Source organism: Pygocentrus nattereri, chromosome 20, assembly GCF_015220715.1.
Source record: "Pygocentrus nattereri isolate fPygNat1 chromosome 20, fPygNat1.pri, whole genome shotgun sequence".
Taxonomy (NCBI): domain Eukaryota; kingdom Metazoa; phylum Chordata; class Actinopteri; order Characiformes; family Serrasalmidae; genus Pygocentrus; species Pygocentrus nattereri.
Genome location: NC_051230.1, coordinates 2,903,382 through 2,920,324, shown reverse-complemented (window position 1 = coordinate 2,920,324; position 16,943 = coordinate 2,903,382).

The following is a 16,943-nucleotide window of genomic DNA, read 5'->3' as shown; positions in this document are numbered from 1 at the left end:
GAGGACATTAGATGTAAGATTGCATAAGGATGGAAAAAGTTAAAGAAAACAGGAGTTTCCAAAGCTGGAGTAAAAAATTATTAAAAGCTCCAGTGAAAATGTGTCTCCTAACAACCACCTGGAAGAGCTGGTAGCCCCCAAAACCGCCCTCATCAGATAAACATCACTGAAAGCTTTGATCTCTGAGAGAGAGGAGAAGATCAAGCTGCTTCAGATCTGAAAACATCCACAGGTGTTTCTGTCCATCCTTCCACTGTGAGAAGACCACTCAGCACTGTGGGTCTGAAAGGACGTGTAGCTGATCAAGAAGAACCTCACTGAGAAAAGGAGATGGACACATCAAACAAAGAAGCTGGACGATGGACTGACCACCCCAAAGTCCAGACCTCAACACCATTGAATGAGTTTGATCACTTCAGAAAATAATCAACCAGCTTCTGAGACTGAGCTTTGGAGGTGTGTCTGCAGGTTCTCTGAGGAGCTGAAAGTGAGTCTCCTGAGAAGAATGGAGCTGGAATAAAGGAGAAGAGCGACTCACTGAACACTAACAACGTGTTTCAGACATTGAATTCATGAATGGTGGTGAAGATGATGAAGATTCTCCCACCCTGAAGCCCCCCGGTGCCTGTATCAGTGCAGAGTCAGCGGTGTGTGTTCAGGGCAGCGGAGTGTATGAGATAAAGAGCTTATCTGGACGTGTGTGTTCTGATAAAGCTTAGATTAAACGGACCTTCTTACAGCACTGAGGACTAACCCAGGAAAACCTTAACTCCCCTTTTACCTGCCTTTTACTCTCTCTCCCTCCCTCTCTCTCTCTCTCTCTCTCTCTCTCTCTCTCTCTCCCTCTCTCTTCCTCTCTCCCTCTCTCTCTCTCTCTCTCTCTCTCTCTCCCTCCCTCTCCCTCTCTCTCTCTCTCCCTCTCTGTCTCTTTCTCTCTCTCTCTCCCTCTCTCCCTCTCTCTCCCTCTCCCCTTCTCTCTCTCTCTCTTATTCTCTGATTTGTTTTTTTCCTGTATCTCCTCATTACTCAGGTTTTCTCTTCTCTGTCTAGCCTTTTGTGAGAGACAGAGACAGAGACAGAGAGAGAGAGAAGGGATCAGAGAAAATGATGAGAGAGAGTGGGAAGTGGGAGCGAGACAAGGATGGAGTTAAAGTAGAGAGAGGGACTAATAGAAACAAAAAGGAGAAAGAGAGATGGATAGAGAAAATAGAGAGAGATAGAGAAAATAGAGAGAGAGACAGGGATAGAGAAAATAGAGAGAGAGACAGGGATAGAGAAAACAGAGAGAGAGAGGGATAGAGAAAATAGAGAGAGAGACAGGGATAGAGAAAATAGAGAGAGAGACAGGGATAGAGAAAACAGAGAGACAGGGATAGAGAAAATAGAGAGAGAGACAGGGATAGAGAAAATAGAGAGAGAGACAGGGATAGAGAAAATAGAGAGAGACAGGGATAGAGAAAACAGAGAGAGACATGGATAGAGAAAATAGAGAGAGACAGGGATAGAGAAAATAGAGAGAGAGACAGGGATAGAGAAAATAGAGAGAGAGACCGGGATAGAGAAAACAGAGAGAGACAGGGATAGAGAAAATAGAGAGAGAGACAGGGATAGAGAAAATAGAGAGAGAGACAGGGATAGAGACAATAGAGAGAGACAGGGATAGAGAAAACAGAGAGAGAGACAGGGATAGAGAAAACAGAGAGAGAGACAGGGATAGAGAAAATAGAGAGAGACAGGGATAGAGAAAACAGAGAGAGAGACGGGGATAGAGAAAACAGAGAGAGAGACAGGGATAGAGAAAACAGAGAGAGAGACAGGGATAGAGAAAACAGAGAGAGACAGGGATAGAGAAAACAGAGAGAGAGACGGGGATAGAGAAAACAGAGAGAGAGACAGGGATAGAGAAAACAGAGAGAGAGACAGGGATAGAGAAAATAGAGAGAGAGACAGGGATAGAGAAAATAGAGAGAGAGACAAGGATAGAGAAAACAGAGAGAGACAGGGATAGAGAAAATAGAGAGAGAGACAAGGATAGAAAACAGAGAGAGAGAGACAAGGATAGAGAAAATAGAGAGAGAGACAGGGATAGAGAAAACAGAGAGAGAGACAGGGATAGAGAAAACAGAGAGAGAGACAGGGATAGAGAAAACAGAGAGAGAGACAGGGATAGAGAAAATAGAGAGAGAGACAGGGATAGAGAAAACAGAGAGAGAGACAGGGATAGAGAAAACAGAGAGAGACAGGGATAGAGAAAATAGAGAGAGAGACAGGGATAGAGAAAACAGAGAGAGAGACGGGGATAGAGAAAACAGAGAGAGAGACAGGGATAGAGAAAACAGAGAGAGAGACAGGGATAGAGAAAACAGAGAGAGACAGGGATAGAGAAAACAGAGAGAGAGACGGGGATAGAGAAAACAGAGAGAGAGACAGGGATAGAGAAAATAGAGAGAGAGACAGGGATAGAGAAAATAGAGAGAGAGACAAGGATAGAGAAAACAGAGAGAGACAGGGATAGAGAAAACAGAGAGAGACAGGGATAGAAAACAGAGAGAGAGAGACAGGGATAGAGAAAATAGAGAGAGAGACAGGGATAGAGAAAACAGAGAGAGAGACAGGGATAGAGAAAACAGAGAGAGAGACAGGGATAGAGAAAATAGAGAGAGAGACAGGGATAGAGAAAACAGAGAGAGAGACAGGGATAGAGAAAACAGAGAGAGACAGGGATAGAGAAAATAGAGAGAGAGACAAGGATAGAAAACAGAGAGAGAGAGACAGGGATAGAGAAAATAGAGAGAGAGACAGGGATAGAGAAAACAGAGAGAGAGACAGGGATAGAGAAAACAGAGAGAGAGACAGGGATAGAGAAAATAGAGAGAGAGACAGGGATAGAGAAAACAGAGAGAGAGACAGGGATAGAGAAAACAGAGAGAGACAGGGATAGAGAAAATAGAGAGAGAGACAGGGATAGAGAAAACAGAGAGAGAGACGGGGATAGAGAAAACAGAGAGAGAGACAGGGATAGAGAAAACAGAGAGAGAGACAGGGATAGAGAAAACAGAGAGAGACAGGGATAGAGAAAACAGAGAGAGAGACGGGGATAGAGAAAACAGAGAGAGAGACAGGGATAGAGAAAATAGAGAGAGAGACAGGGATAGAGAAAATAGAGAGAGAGACAAGGATAGAGAAAACAGAGAGAGACAGGGATAGAGAAAACAGAGAGAGACAGGGATAGAAAACAGAGAGAGAGAGACAGGGATAGAGAAAATAGAGAGAGAGACAGGGATAGAGAAAACAGAGAGAGAGACAGGGATAGAGAAAACAGAGAGAGAGACAGGGATAGAGAAAATAGAGAGAGAGACAGGGATAGAGAAAATAGAGAGAGAGACAAGGATAGAGAAAACAGAGAGACAGACAGGGATAGAGAAAATAGAGAGAGACAGGGATAGAGAAAACAGAGAGAGAGACGGGGATAGAGAAAACAGAGAGAGAGACAGGGATAGAGAAAACAGAGAGAGAGACGGGGATAGAGAAAACAGAGAGAGAGACAGGGATAGAGAAAATAGAGAGAGAGACAGGGATAGAGAAAATAGAGAGAGAGACAAGGATAGAGAAAACAGAGAGACAGGGATAGAGAAAACAGAGAGAGACAGGGATAGAAAACAGAGAGAGAGAGACAGGGATAGAGAAAATAGAGAGAGAGACAGGGATAGAGAAAACAGAGAGAGAGACAGGGATAGAGAAAACAGAGAGAGAGACAGGGATAGAGAAAACAGAGAGAGACATGGATAGAGAAAATAGAGAGAGAGACAGGGATAGAGAAAACAGAGAGAGAGACAGGGATAGAGAAAATAGAGAGAGACAGGGATAGAGAAAACAGAGAGAGACAGGGATAGAGAAAATAGAGAGAGAGACAGGGATAGAGAAAACAGAGAGAGAGACAGGGATAGAGAAAATAGAGAGAGACAGGGATAGAGAAAACAGAGAGAGAGACAGGGATAGAGAAAATAGAGAGAGAGACAGGGATAGAGAAAACAGAGAGAGAGACAGGGATAGAGAAAATAGAGAGAGACAGGGATAGAGAAAACAGAGAGAGACAGGGATAATGAAAATGAAGAGATACGTAAAGGGATTGAGAGAGAGCGAGACAAGATGGAGTGAGAGACAAGGATAAAGAAAAAGGAGAGAAAGTCAGAGATGAGCGAGAGAGAGACAGGGATAGAGAAAATGGAGAGGAAGACAGACAGAAGGGAAAGAGAGAGAGAGGGAAATGGAGTGAGAGAAACAGAGAGAGCCGGAAAGAGAACAGCGAGTCAGAGGAAGAGAAGGAGAGACAGGTAGGAAAGAGTGAAAGAGATGAAGTGCGAGACAGAAGGGAGACCCCCCTTCCCCCCCGGCTGGTCTGCGGGTCTCTCTGGTGATTACAGCGCTGAAAGGTTAATTCGGGTGTCGGAGCCGCGGGGCTTTACCAGCCCACAAACAGCACACGCTCTTTTTAATTACCAAGAACAAGAGCAGGCCTCTGTCGGCCCGCAGAAAGGCCACTCTCACACACTCTCACACACTCTCACACACCCTCACACACTCTCACACACCCTCACACACTCTCGCAGCGCTGCCCTCTAATCCGGGAGGTGATGATACTCCCCCAGCTTGCGTTAGCGTGTTAGCGGAGAGGGGGATTTGGACAGGGCTTTAAGTGGCTGTCCACTGCAGAGTGTAACAGCCTTAATGAGACTCAGTGGAGAGAGAGAGCGGAGAGTCCACGGCCCGTCAGACAGAAAACCACCGACCTTCAGGCATTTTTAAGTTTTAAACAGTGAACAGCCTGAACATTAACACCACCTCCTCGTTTCTACACTCACTGTCTACTTTATCAGCTCCACTGACCGCATAGCTGCACTCTGTAGTTCTACAGTTACAGACTGTAGTCCATCTGTTTCTCTGATACTCTGTTACCCTGTTCTTCAGTGGTCAGGACCCCCATGGACCCTCACAGAGCAGGTGCTGTTTGGGTGGTGGGTCATTCTCAGCACTGCAGTAACACTGACATGGTGGTGGTGTGTTAGTGTGTGTTGTGCTGGTGTGAGTGGATCAGACACAGCAGTGCTGTGGAGTTTTGAAACACCTCAGTGTCGCTGCTGGACTAAGAAAGAAAAACATTCAGCCAACAGCGTCCTGTGACCACCGGCAAAGAACTTCATACTTCGAAATGGAGGTTCTTTAGAAGAACGAAAAGGGCTCTTCCATGGTTGTGATGTCAAGCTTGTAACAGTAGCGGAACATTTTGGGTGCTATATGGAACCGTTTTCAAAAAGGTTCTGTATAGAACCATCTACAGGACGTTCTTCATCAATCTGAAGAGCCCTGTCCCAGTGCAAAGAACCCTTTAATCACATGAGAAGAAGCTTAGAACTGTTCTTCAGAACGGTTATACTCTCTTAAAAAAGATGGTTCTGTAGAGGACCACAAACATTTAAAAGGCCGTTCCCATGTCTAGAGTTTTCTTTTGATGGTGAAATTGTTCTATATAGCACCAAAAAGGGTTCTTCTGTTGTCACAAGCTTGACATCATAACTATGGCAGAATACTTTTTAGTGCTGCATAGAACCACATACAACTCATTCTCCATCAATCTGAAGAACCATTTCACCATGCAGAGAACCATTTAATCACACAGATGGTCCTTTAAGTGTCCATGGTTCTATATAGAACCATTGTCTTTACTAAGGAACATTTGAAGAACCATCTTTTTTAAGAGTGGATACCAAAACCAGCTACTCAAACTCTGGTCTACTACTGGAAACCACTTAAATACCACATTTAGTAAAGCTTGCTCGTTTCCGTGGGGTAATCTGGTGAGGATGCCAGTCTTGTGATGACAGTCATAAAGCAATATTCATATTTAGGCCCAAATCCCATTTCTTATTTTTATCCCTACTCCTTGTTTTTGAGTGTCATCTTGCCCCTTTTTACCGAGTCACAAGGGGCAGTGGTTGAGATCTTCCCCTACACTTTGCCCTAACCGTCTATCTCAACAAGAATTGGGACACCCCCACCCCTAGACATGAACGTGGAAAACAGAGGGCTTAGGGCTCAGTGGTAGGGGCGAGGGGTGAGGTGGGATTGGGCCTTAAACTCCTTAATGATCTCATAATTTAAAGCAATGTTTTGTCCACCACAGGGCACACCAGAGGTGATTGTTGAGAGTGCCATTCACAGATTCTGCAGAGTTCCTAATATGGGCTTGTCGCTGACTACAAAATCACAGCATGACTTCAGAGGCTCGTGGATGGGGAGCTGATCCAGGGATCATGTAGGACTACACATCAGCTCGTGTGGACGCAGTTACTTGGAACATCAAGTCTTGGCAAGCCCTCTCGACTGTCTAGTCGTCTTTGTCATTGGGGGCCGATCATCCTCCTGGAGTTACAGACCGGTGAGGATTTGTGTGCATTTTGAGTTGAGGACAGTCCTGCTGGACTTTGGTGTACACAGGGAACTGGAGTATGGACTGTTATCTGTACACATTAAAGAATCCATGCTCTGAGGAACTATCAGTGATTTAGAGGGGTTACATACAGGCCTGACTACACAGAGACTGTTTAATAAAGATGAATTCTGGTCAGAAACTTGTCAGCTAACTTTTTTTTTGGTATGGTTTGGTATTTTTTGGTATGGTTTGGTAGTTTTGGTATGGTTTGGTCTCAGTGTGTTTCTGGTAGTTTTTGGTATAGTCTTGGTACGGTTTGGTAGGTCTTGGTATAGTTTGGTCTCTGGGTTTCTTGTAGTTTTTGGTATGGTTTTGGTAGTTTTTGGTGTGGTTTGGTAGTTTTTGGTATGGTGTGGTAGTTTTTGGTATGGTCTTGGAACGGTTTGGTAGGTCTTGGTATGGTTTGGTAGTTCAGTATGGTTTGGTAATTTTTGGTGTGGTTTGATAGTTTTTGGTGTGGTTTGGTAGTTTTGGTATGGTTTGGTAGTTCAGTTTGGTAGTTTTTGGTATGGTTTGGTAGTTTTGGTATGGTTTGGTAGATTTTGGTATGGTTTGGCAGATTTTGGTATGGTTTGGTAGTTCAGTATGGTTTGGGAGTTTTTGGTATGGTTTGGTAGTTCGGTATGGTTTGGTAGATTTTGGTATGGTTTGGTAGTTTAGTATGGTTTGGTAGATTTTGGTATGGTTTGGTAGTTTAGTATGGTTTGGTAGATTTTGGTATGGTTTGGTAGTTTTTATATGGTTTGGTAGTTTGGTGTGGTTTGGTAGTTTGGTGTGGTTTGGTAGTTTTGGTATGGTTTGGTAGTTCAGTTTGGTAGTTTTTGGTATGGTTTGGTAGTTTTGGTATGGTTTGGTAGATTTTGGTATGGTTTGGCAGATTTTGGTATGGTTTGGTAGTTCAGTATGGTTTGGGAGTTTTTGGTATGGTTTGGTAGTTCGGTATGGTTTGGTAGATTTTGGTATGGTTTGGTAGTTTAGTATGGTTTGGTAGATTTTGGTATGGTTTGGTAGTTTAGTATGGTTTGGTAGATTTTGGTATGGTTTGGTAGTTTTTATATGGTTTGGTAGTTTGGTGTGGTTTGGTAGTTTGGTGTGGTTTGGTAGTTTTGGTATGGTTTGGTAGTTCAGTATGGTAGTTTTTGGTGTGGTTTGGTAGTTCAGTATGGTTTGGTAGTCTTTGGTATGGTTTGGTAGTTTTTGGTATGGTTTGGTAGTTCATTATGGTTTGGTAGATTTTGCTATGGTTTGGTAGATTTTGGTATGGCTTGGTATGGTTTTGTAGTTTAGTATGGTTTGGTAGATTTTTGTAAGGTTTGGTAGTTCAGTATGGTTTGGTAGATTTTGGTATGGTTTGGTAGTTCAGTACGGTGTGGTAGATTTTGGTATGGTTTGGTAGTTCAGTATGGTTTGGTAGATTTTGGTATGGTTTGGTAGTTTTTGGTATGGTTTGGTAGTTCAGTATGGTTTAGTAGATTTTGGTATGGTTTGGTAGTTCATTATGGTTTGGTAGATTTTGCTATGGTTTGGTAATTCAGTATGGTTTGGTAGATTTTGCTATGGTTTAGTTGTTCAGTATGGTTTGGTAGATTTTGCTATGGTTTGGTAGTTCGGTATGGTTTCGTAGATTTTGCTATGGTTTGGTTGTTCAGTATGGTTTGGTAGATTTTGGTATGGTTTGGTAGTTCAGTTTGGTAGTTTTTGGCATGGTTTGGTAGTTTTGGTATTGTTTGGTAGATTTTGGTATGGTTTGGCAGATTTTGGTATGGTTTGGTAGTTCAGTATGGTTTGGGAGTTTGTGGTATGGTTTGGTAGTTCAATAGGGTTTGGTAGATTTTGGTATGGTTTGGTAGTTCGGTATGGTTTGGTAGATTTTGGTATGGTTTGGTAGTTTAGTATGGTTTGGTAGATTTTGGTATGGTTTGGTAGTTTAGTATGGTTTGGTAGATTTTGGTATGGTTTTGTAGTTTTTATATGGTTTGGTAGTTTGGTGTGGTTTGGTAGTTCAGTATGGTTTGGTAGTCTTTGGTATGGTTTGGTAGTTTTTGGTATGGTTTGGTAGTTCATTATGGTTTGGTAGATTTTGCTATGGTTTGGTAGTTCAGTATGGTTTGGTAGATTTTGGTATGGCTTGTTATGGTTTTGTAGTTTAGTATGGTTTGGTAGATTTTTGTAAGGTTTGGTAGTTCAGTATGGTGTGGTAGATTTTGGTATGGTTTGGTAGTTCAGTACGGTGTGGTAGATTTTGGTATGGTTTGGTAGTTCAGTATGGTTTGGTAGATTTTGGTATGGTTTGGTAGTTTTTGGTATGGTTTGGTAGATTTTGGTATGGTTTGGTAGATTTTGGTATGGTTTGGTAGATTTTGCTATGGTTTGGTAGTTCAGTATGGTTTGGTAGATTTTGCTATGGTTTGGTTGTTCAGTATGGTTTGGTAGATTTTGGTATGGTTTGGTAGATTTTGGTATGGTTTGGTAGATTTTGGTATGGTTTGGTAGATTTAGGTATGGTTTGGTAGTTCAGTATGGTTTGGTAGATTTTGGTATGGTTTGGTAGTTCAGTATGGTTTGGTAGATTTTGGTATGGTTTGGTAGTTTAGTATGGTTTGGTAGTTCAGTATGGTTTGGTAGATTTTGGTATGGTTTGGTAGATTTTGGTATGGTTTGGTAGTTTAGTATGGTTTGGTAGATTTTGGTATGGTTTGGTAGTTTAGTATGGTTTGGTAGATTTTGGTATGGTTTGGTAGTTTAGTATGGTTTGGTAGTTCAGTATGGTTTGGTAGATTTTGGTATGGTTTGGTAGATTTTGGTATGGTTTGGTAGTTCATTATGGTTTGGTAGATTTTGCTATGGTTTGGTAGTTCAGTATGGTTTGGTAGATTTTGGTATGGTTTGGTAGTTTAGTATGGTTTGGTAGTTCAGTATGGTTTGGTAGATTTTGGTATGGTTTGGTAGATTTTGGTATGGTTTGGTAGTTTAGTATGGTTTGGTAGATTTTGGTATGGTTTGGTAGTTTAGTATGGTTTGGTAGATTTTGGTATGGTTTGGTAGATTTTGGTATGGTTTTGTAGTTTTTATATGGTTTGGTAGTTTGGTGTGGTTTGGTAGTTCAGTATGGTTTGGTAGTCTTTGGTATGGTTTGGTAGTTTTTGGTATGGTTTGGTAGTTCATTATGGTTTGGTAGATTTTGCTATGGTTTGGTAGTTCAGTATGGTTTGGTAGATTTTGGTATGGCTTGGTATGGTTTTGTAGTTTAGTATGGTTTGGTAGATTTTTGTAAGGTTTGGTAGTTCAGTATGGTGTGGTAGATTTTGGTATGGTTTGGTAGTTCAGTACGGTGTGGTAGATTTTGGTATGGTTTGGTAGATTTTGGTATGGTTTTGTAGTTTTTATATGGTTTGGTAGTTTTTGGTATGGTTTGGTAGTTCAGTATGGTTTGGTAGATTTTGGTATGGTTTGGTAGATTTTGCTATGGTTTGGTAGTTCAGTATGGTTTGGTAGATTTTGCTATGGTTTGGTTGTTCAGTATGGTTTGGTAGATTTTGGTATGGTTTGGTAGATTTTGGTATGGTTTGGTAGTTTACTATGGTTTGGTAGATTTTGGTATGGTTTGGCAGATTTAGGTATGGTTTGGTAGTTCAGTATGGTTTGGTAGATTTTGGTATGGTTTGGTAGTTCAGTATGGTTTGGTAGATTTTGGTATGGTTTGGTAGCTTAGTATGGTTTGGTAGATTTTGGTATGGTTTGGTAGTTTAGTATGGTTTGGTAGATTTTGGTATGGTTTGGTAGTTTTGTATGGTTTGGGAGTTTTTGGTATGGTTTGGTAGTTCAATAGGGTTTGGTAGATTTTGGTATGGTTTGGTAGTTCGGTATGGTTTGGTAGATTTTGGTATGGTTTGGTAGTTTAGTATGGTTTGGTAGATTTTGGTATGGTTTGGTAGTTTAGTATGGTTTGGCAGATTTTGGTATGGTTTTGTAGTTTTTATATGGTTTGGTAGTTTGGTGTGGTTTGGTAGTTCAGTATGGTTTGGTAGTCTTTGGTATGGTTTGGTAGTTTTTGGTATGGTTTGGTAGTTCATTATGGGTTGGTAGATTTTGCTATGGTTTGGTAGTTCAGTATGGTTTGGTAGATTTTGGTATGGCTTGTTATGATTTTGTAGTTTAGTATGGTTTGGTAGATTTTTGTAAGGTTTGGTAGTTCAGTATGGTGTGGTAGATTTTGGTATGGTTTGGTAGTTCAGTACGGTGTGGTAGATTTTGGTATGGTTTGGTAGTTCAGTATGGTTTGGTAGATTTTGGTATGGTTTGGTAGTTTTTGGTATGGTTTGGTAGATTTTGGTATGGTTTGGTAGATTTTGGTATGGTTTGGTAGATTTTGCTATGGTTTGGTAGTTCAGTATGGTTTGGTAGATTTTGCTATGGTTTGGTTGTTCAGTATGGTTTGGTAGATTTTGGTATGGTTTGGTAGATTTTGGTATGGTTTGGTAGATTTTGGTATGGTTTGGTAGATTTAGGTATGGTTTGGTAGTTCAGTATGGTTTGGTAGATTTTGGTATGGTTTGGTAGTTCAGTATGGTTTGGTAGATTTTGGTATGGTTTGGTAGTTTAGTATGGTTTGGTAGTTCAGTATGGTTTGGTAGATTTTGGTATGGTTTGGTAGATTTTGGTATGGTTTGGTAGTTTAGTATGGTTTGGTAGATTTTGGTATGGTTTGGTAGTTTAGTATGGTTTGGTAGATTTTGGTATGGTTTGGTAGTTTAGTATGGTTTGGTAGTTCAGTATGGTTTGGTAGATTTTGGTATGGTTTGGTAGATTTTGGTATGGTTTGGTAGTTCATTATGGTTTGGTAGATTTTGCTATGGTTTGGTAGTTCAGTATGGTTTGGTAGATTTTGGTATGGTTTGGTAGTTTAGTATGGTTTGGTAGTTCAGTATGGTTTGGTAGATTTTGGTATGGTTTGGTAGATTTTGGTATGGTTTGGTAGTTTAGTATGGTTTGGTAGATTTTGGTATGGTTTGGTAGTTTAGTATGGTTTGGTAGATTTTGGTATGGTTTGGTAGTTTAGTATGGTTTGGTAGATTTTGGTATGGTTTTGTAGTTTTTATATGGTTTGGTAGTTTGGTGTGGTTTGGTAGTTCAGTATGGTTTGGTAGTCTTTGGTATGGTTTGGTAGTTTTTGGTATGGTTTGGTAGTTCATTATGGTTTGGTAGATTTTGCTATGGTTTGGTAGTTCAGTATGGTTTGGTAGATTTTGGTATGGCTTGGTATGGTTTTGTAGTTTAGTATGGTTTGGTAGATTTTTGTAAGGTTTGGTAGTTCAGTATGGTGTGGTAGATTTTGGTATGGTTTGGTAGTTCAGTACGGTGTGGTAGATTTTGGTATGGTTTGGTAGATTTTGGTATGGTTTTGTAGTTTTTATATGGTTTGGTAGTTTTTGGTATGGTTTGGTAGTTCAGTATGGTTTGGTAGATTTTGGTATGGTTTGGTAGATTTTGCTATGGTTTGGTAGTTCAGTATGGTTTGGTAGATTTTGCTATGGTTTGGTTGTTCAGTATGGTTTGGTAGATTTTGGTATGGTTTGGTAGATTTTGGTATGGTTTGGTAGTTTACTATGGTTTGGTAGATTTTGGTATGGTTTGGCAGATTTAGGTATGGTTTGGTAGTTCAGTATGGTTTGGTAGATTTTGGTATGGTTTGGTAGTTCAGTATGGTTTGGTAGATTTTGGTATGGTTTGGTAGCTTAGTATGGTTTGGTAGATTTTGGTATGGTTTGGTAGTTTAGTATGGTTTGGTAGATTTTGGTATGGTTTGGTAGTTTTGTATGGTTTGGTAGATTTTGGTATGGTTTGGTAGTTTAGTATGGTTTGGTAGATTTTGGTATGGTTTGGTAGATTTAGGTATGGTTTGGTAGATTTAGGTATGGTTTGGTAGTTCAGTATGGTTTGGTAGATTTTGGTATGGTTTGGTAGTTCAGTATGTTTTGGTAGATTTTGGTATGGTTTGGTAGTTTAGTATGGTTTGGTAGATTTTGGTATGGTTTGGTAGTTTAGTATGGTTTGGTAGATTTTGGTATGGTTTGGTAGATTTTGGTATGCCTTGGTATGGTTTTGTAGTTTAGTATGGTTTGGTAGATTTTTGTAAGGTTTGGTAGTTCAGTATGGTGTGGTAGAATTTGGTATGGTTTGGTAGTTCAGTACGGTGTGGTAGATTTTGGTATGGTTTGGTAGTTCAGTATGGTTTGGTAGATTTTGGTATGGTTTGGTAGTTTTTGGTATGGTTTGGTAGTTTAGTATGGTTTAGTAGATTTTGGTATGGTTTGGTAGTTCATTATGGTTTGGTAGATTTTGCTATGGTTTGGTAGTTCAGTATGGTTTGGTAGATTTTGCTATGGTTTGGTAGATTTTGGTATGGTTTGGTAGTTTACTATGGTTTGGTAGATTTTGGTATGGTCTGGTAGATTTAGGTATGGTTTGGTAGTTCAGTATGGTTTGGTAGATTTTGGTATGGTTTGGTAGATTTTGGTATGGTTTGGTAGATTAGTATGGTTTGGTAGATTTTGGTATGGTTTGGTAGTTTAGTATGGTTTGGTAGATTTTGGTATGGTTTGGTAGTTTAGTATGGTTTGGTAGATTTTGGTATGGTTTGGTAGTTTAGTATGGTTTGGTAGATTTTGGTATGGTTTGGTAGTTTAGTATGGTTTGGTAGATTTTGGTATGGTTTGGTAGTTTAGTATGGTTTGGTAGATTTTGGTATGGTTTGGTAGTTTAGTATGGTTTGGTAGATTTTGGTATGGTTTGGTAGTTTAGTATGGTTTGGTAGTTCAGTATGGTTTGGTAGATTTTGATATGGTTTGATAGATTTTGGTATGGTTTGGTAGTTCAGTATGCTTTGGTAGTTCAGTATGGTTTGGTAGTTTAGTATGGTTTGGTAGATTTTGGTATGGTTTGGTAGTTCAGTATGGTTTGGTGGATTTTGGGATGGTTTGGTAGTTTAGTATGGTTTGGTAGATTTTGGGATGGTTTGGTAGTTTAGTATGGTTTGGTAGATTTTGGTATGGTTTGGTAGATTTTGGTATGGTTTGGTTTATTTTGGTATGGTTTGGTAGTTCAGTATGGTTTGGTAGATTTTGGTATGGTTTGGTAGTTCGGTATGGTTTGGTAGATTTTGGGATGGTTTGGTAGTTCTGTATGTTTTGGTAGATTTTGGGATGGTTTGGTAGTTCGGTATGGTTTGGTAGATTTTGGTATGCTTTGGTAGATTTTAGTATGGTTTGGTAGATTTTGGGATGGTTTGGTAGTTCAGTATGGTTTGGTAGATTTTGGGATGGTTTGGTAGTTCGGTATGGTTTGGTAGATTTTGGGATGGTTTGGTAGTTCGGTATGGTTTGGTAGATTTGGTATGGTTTGGTAGATTTTGGTATGGTTTGGTAGATTTGGTATGGTTTGGTAGTTCAGTATGGTTTGGTAGATTTTGGGATGGTTTGGTAGTTCGGTATGGTTTGGTAGATTTTGGGATGGTTTGGTAGTTCGGTATGGTTTGGTAGATTTGGTATGGTTTGGTAGATTTTGGTATGGTTTGGTAGATTTGGTATGGTTTGGTAGTTCAGTATGGTTTGGTAGATTTTGGGATGGTTTGGTAGTTCAGTATGGTTTGGTAGATTTTGGGATGGTTTGGTAGATTTTGGGATGGTTTGGTAGTTCAGTATGGTTTGGTAGATTTTGGTATGGTTTGGTAGATTTTGGGATGGTTTGGTAGTTCAGTATGGTTTGGTAGATTTTGGGATGGTTTGGTAGTTCGGTATGGTTTGGTAGATTTGGTATGGTTTGGTAGATTTTGGTATGGTTTGGTAGATTTGGTATGGTTTGGTAGTTCAGTATGGTTTGGTAGATTTTGGGATGGTTTGGTAGTTCGGTATGGTTTGGTAGATTTTGGGATGGTTTGGTAGTTCGGTATGGTTTGGTAGATTTGGTATGGTTTGGTAGATTTTGGTATGGTTTGGTAGATTTGGTATGGTTTGGTAGTTCAGTATGGTTTGGTAGATTTTGGGATGGTTTGGTAGTTCAGTATGGTTTGGTAGATTTTGGTATGGTTTGGTAGTTCAGTATGGTTTGGTAGATTTGGTATGGTTTGGTAGATTTTGGTATGGTTTGGTCAGTATGGTTGTTTTAAAGTAAACTACCGTTTCTCTCTCTGTTTCTCAAGCTCGATATCTCCTCTCTCACTCCTTTACTTTCTCTCACCTTCCCTCACTCTCACTGTCTCTGTCTGTCTCTTTACATTTCTCTCTCGCTCTCTCTCTTTCTTTTCCCCACTCTCTTGGTCTATCCCTCAGCGTGTCTCCCCTCTCTCACTCTCCTGTTTCTCTCTCTCACTCTCTCTCTGTGAGTTAATCTCAGTGGAGTGTGTTTGGGTCAAGCGTCTCATCTGTTCTCAGATGAAAAGCAAACTGATCACACACACACACACACACACACGCACGCGCACACACACACACACACACACACACACACACACACACACACACCACACACACACACACACGCACACACCCTCTTTCTCTCGCTCTCTCGTTCCACTGTGGGAAATTGGTTCCTTTTGCATTTTTCAAGTGTGTCATTTAGTTTTCATCGGAGAGGAAGGACGGGGTGAGGGACGGACTGAAGAGCCCCCACACTAACACCCCCCCCCCCCCCCCCGCCTCTCTCCCCCACTGAGCGTGATGGTGGATTAATCAGGTTCGCACTCTCGTGGTGTGAGTGGAGAGAGAAAAGCAGAGCTCCTTCAGATTAAAGAGCCCATATCCTACGGTTCCACTTAGAACGTTTATACAACAAAGAAGCTGTGATACATTTAGAATGTTGCCATTTCTAACTGCTCCATCCTGGTCCTGTACTCAGAACTAAAGGTACTAAACTGTCACTGGGGTGGTTCCCTCAAGGCTCCATCTCAGTGCCTTTAGTCAGGGATCATAATCCACTGAAATGATGTGTTCTAAGCTGGACTGACTCCACACACCCTGCCTCGCCTCGCCTCCAGGCTTTTACTCTACTGCTCTGTTTTAAAACATTCGGTTATGAAAAGGAACAAATACCAACTTTTCACCTGGAGAACCTGATTTAAGCTCCACAATCAGACCTTAGAACCACTGTAGAACCTTTGAGGGAACATAAACACTGTTTGGACCTTGATGAACGAAAAATGGACCTTAATAGAATCTTCATTTATAAGAGTGTGCAGATCTTCCACCCTGGAGACTTAAGGTCCAACACACCTGGCTGTGATATTCAGGTTCTCCTGAAGATCCTCATCAGGTGTGTTAGAGCTGGAGCTAAACCTGCCTAGATCTGTTAGAGAGACTTTAAAGCTCTGCTGCTGGTTTTTAAAGCTCTAAATGACCTCAAAGCTCCTGAACATCTGGCTGTTTATGATCTTAGATCTGCAGATAAAGTTCTCTAAAAACACCTTCTGAGAAGAACCCTTGTCAAAAAGGTTCTATACAAAACCATCTACAGCACATTCTCCATCAGTATAAAGAATTTCTCAAGAACCTTTTTAATACCACAAAGTTGTTATTATTATTATTATTATTATTATTATTATTATTATTATTATTATTATTATTAAACACCTGCTTAAACTAGCAGGGTTCTAGATTTCCAGAACCAGAATTAGGCATGACTGTCTAACAATTAAACAGGCTATGTCATTGAGTGGTGTATGTAAATGGGCTCTGTTTACTGCAGACACTGAATTTTGACCCCCCAGGATAAAAACCCTGGGGTAGGTAAATGAGCTTTTCTGTGATATGGTCCTTTAAACCCTTGAGCCGTCAGAGCTGAAGGCTGGACAGAGCTCCGTCCAGACTGACACGCTAACACTCTCATCAGCTGCAGGACCGGCTGAGACGTTTAGTCTAAACACATCTGCTTTGCTTTGTTCTGAGCGTCTGATCCAAAACATCTGACAGACGCAATAAACAAACAGGGCCCTGAAGGGCCGGCGCAGAGAGAGCCGTCCAGCAGCGGTCAACACAAACAACGGACTTTCAGTTTACAGCCTGTTACTTTCAGCTCAGACTAACAGGACGAGATCGAAAGAGTCAGAGAGAGAGAGAGAAAGAGGGAGGGAGAGAGAGAGAAATGAGGAAGAGAGAGACAGAAAGAAATGAGGAAGAGAGAGACAGAAAGAAATGAGGAAGAGAGAGACAGAAAGAAATGAGGAAGAGAGAGACAGAAAGAAATGAGGAAGAGAGAGAGAGACCGAAATGAGGAAGGGAGAGAAACAGAAAGAAATGAGGAAGAGAGAGACAGAAAGAAATGAGGAAGAGAGAGACAGAAAGAAATGAGGAAGAGAGAGACAGAAAGAAATGAGGAAGAGAGAGACAGAAAGAAATGAGGAAGAGAGAGAGAGACCGAAATGAGGAAGGGAGAGAAACAGAAAGAAATGAGGAAGAGAGAG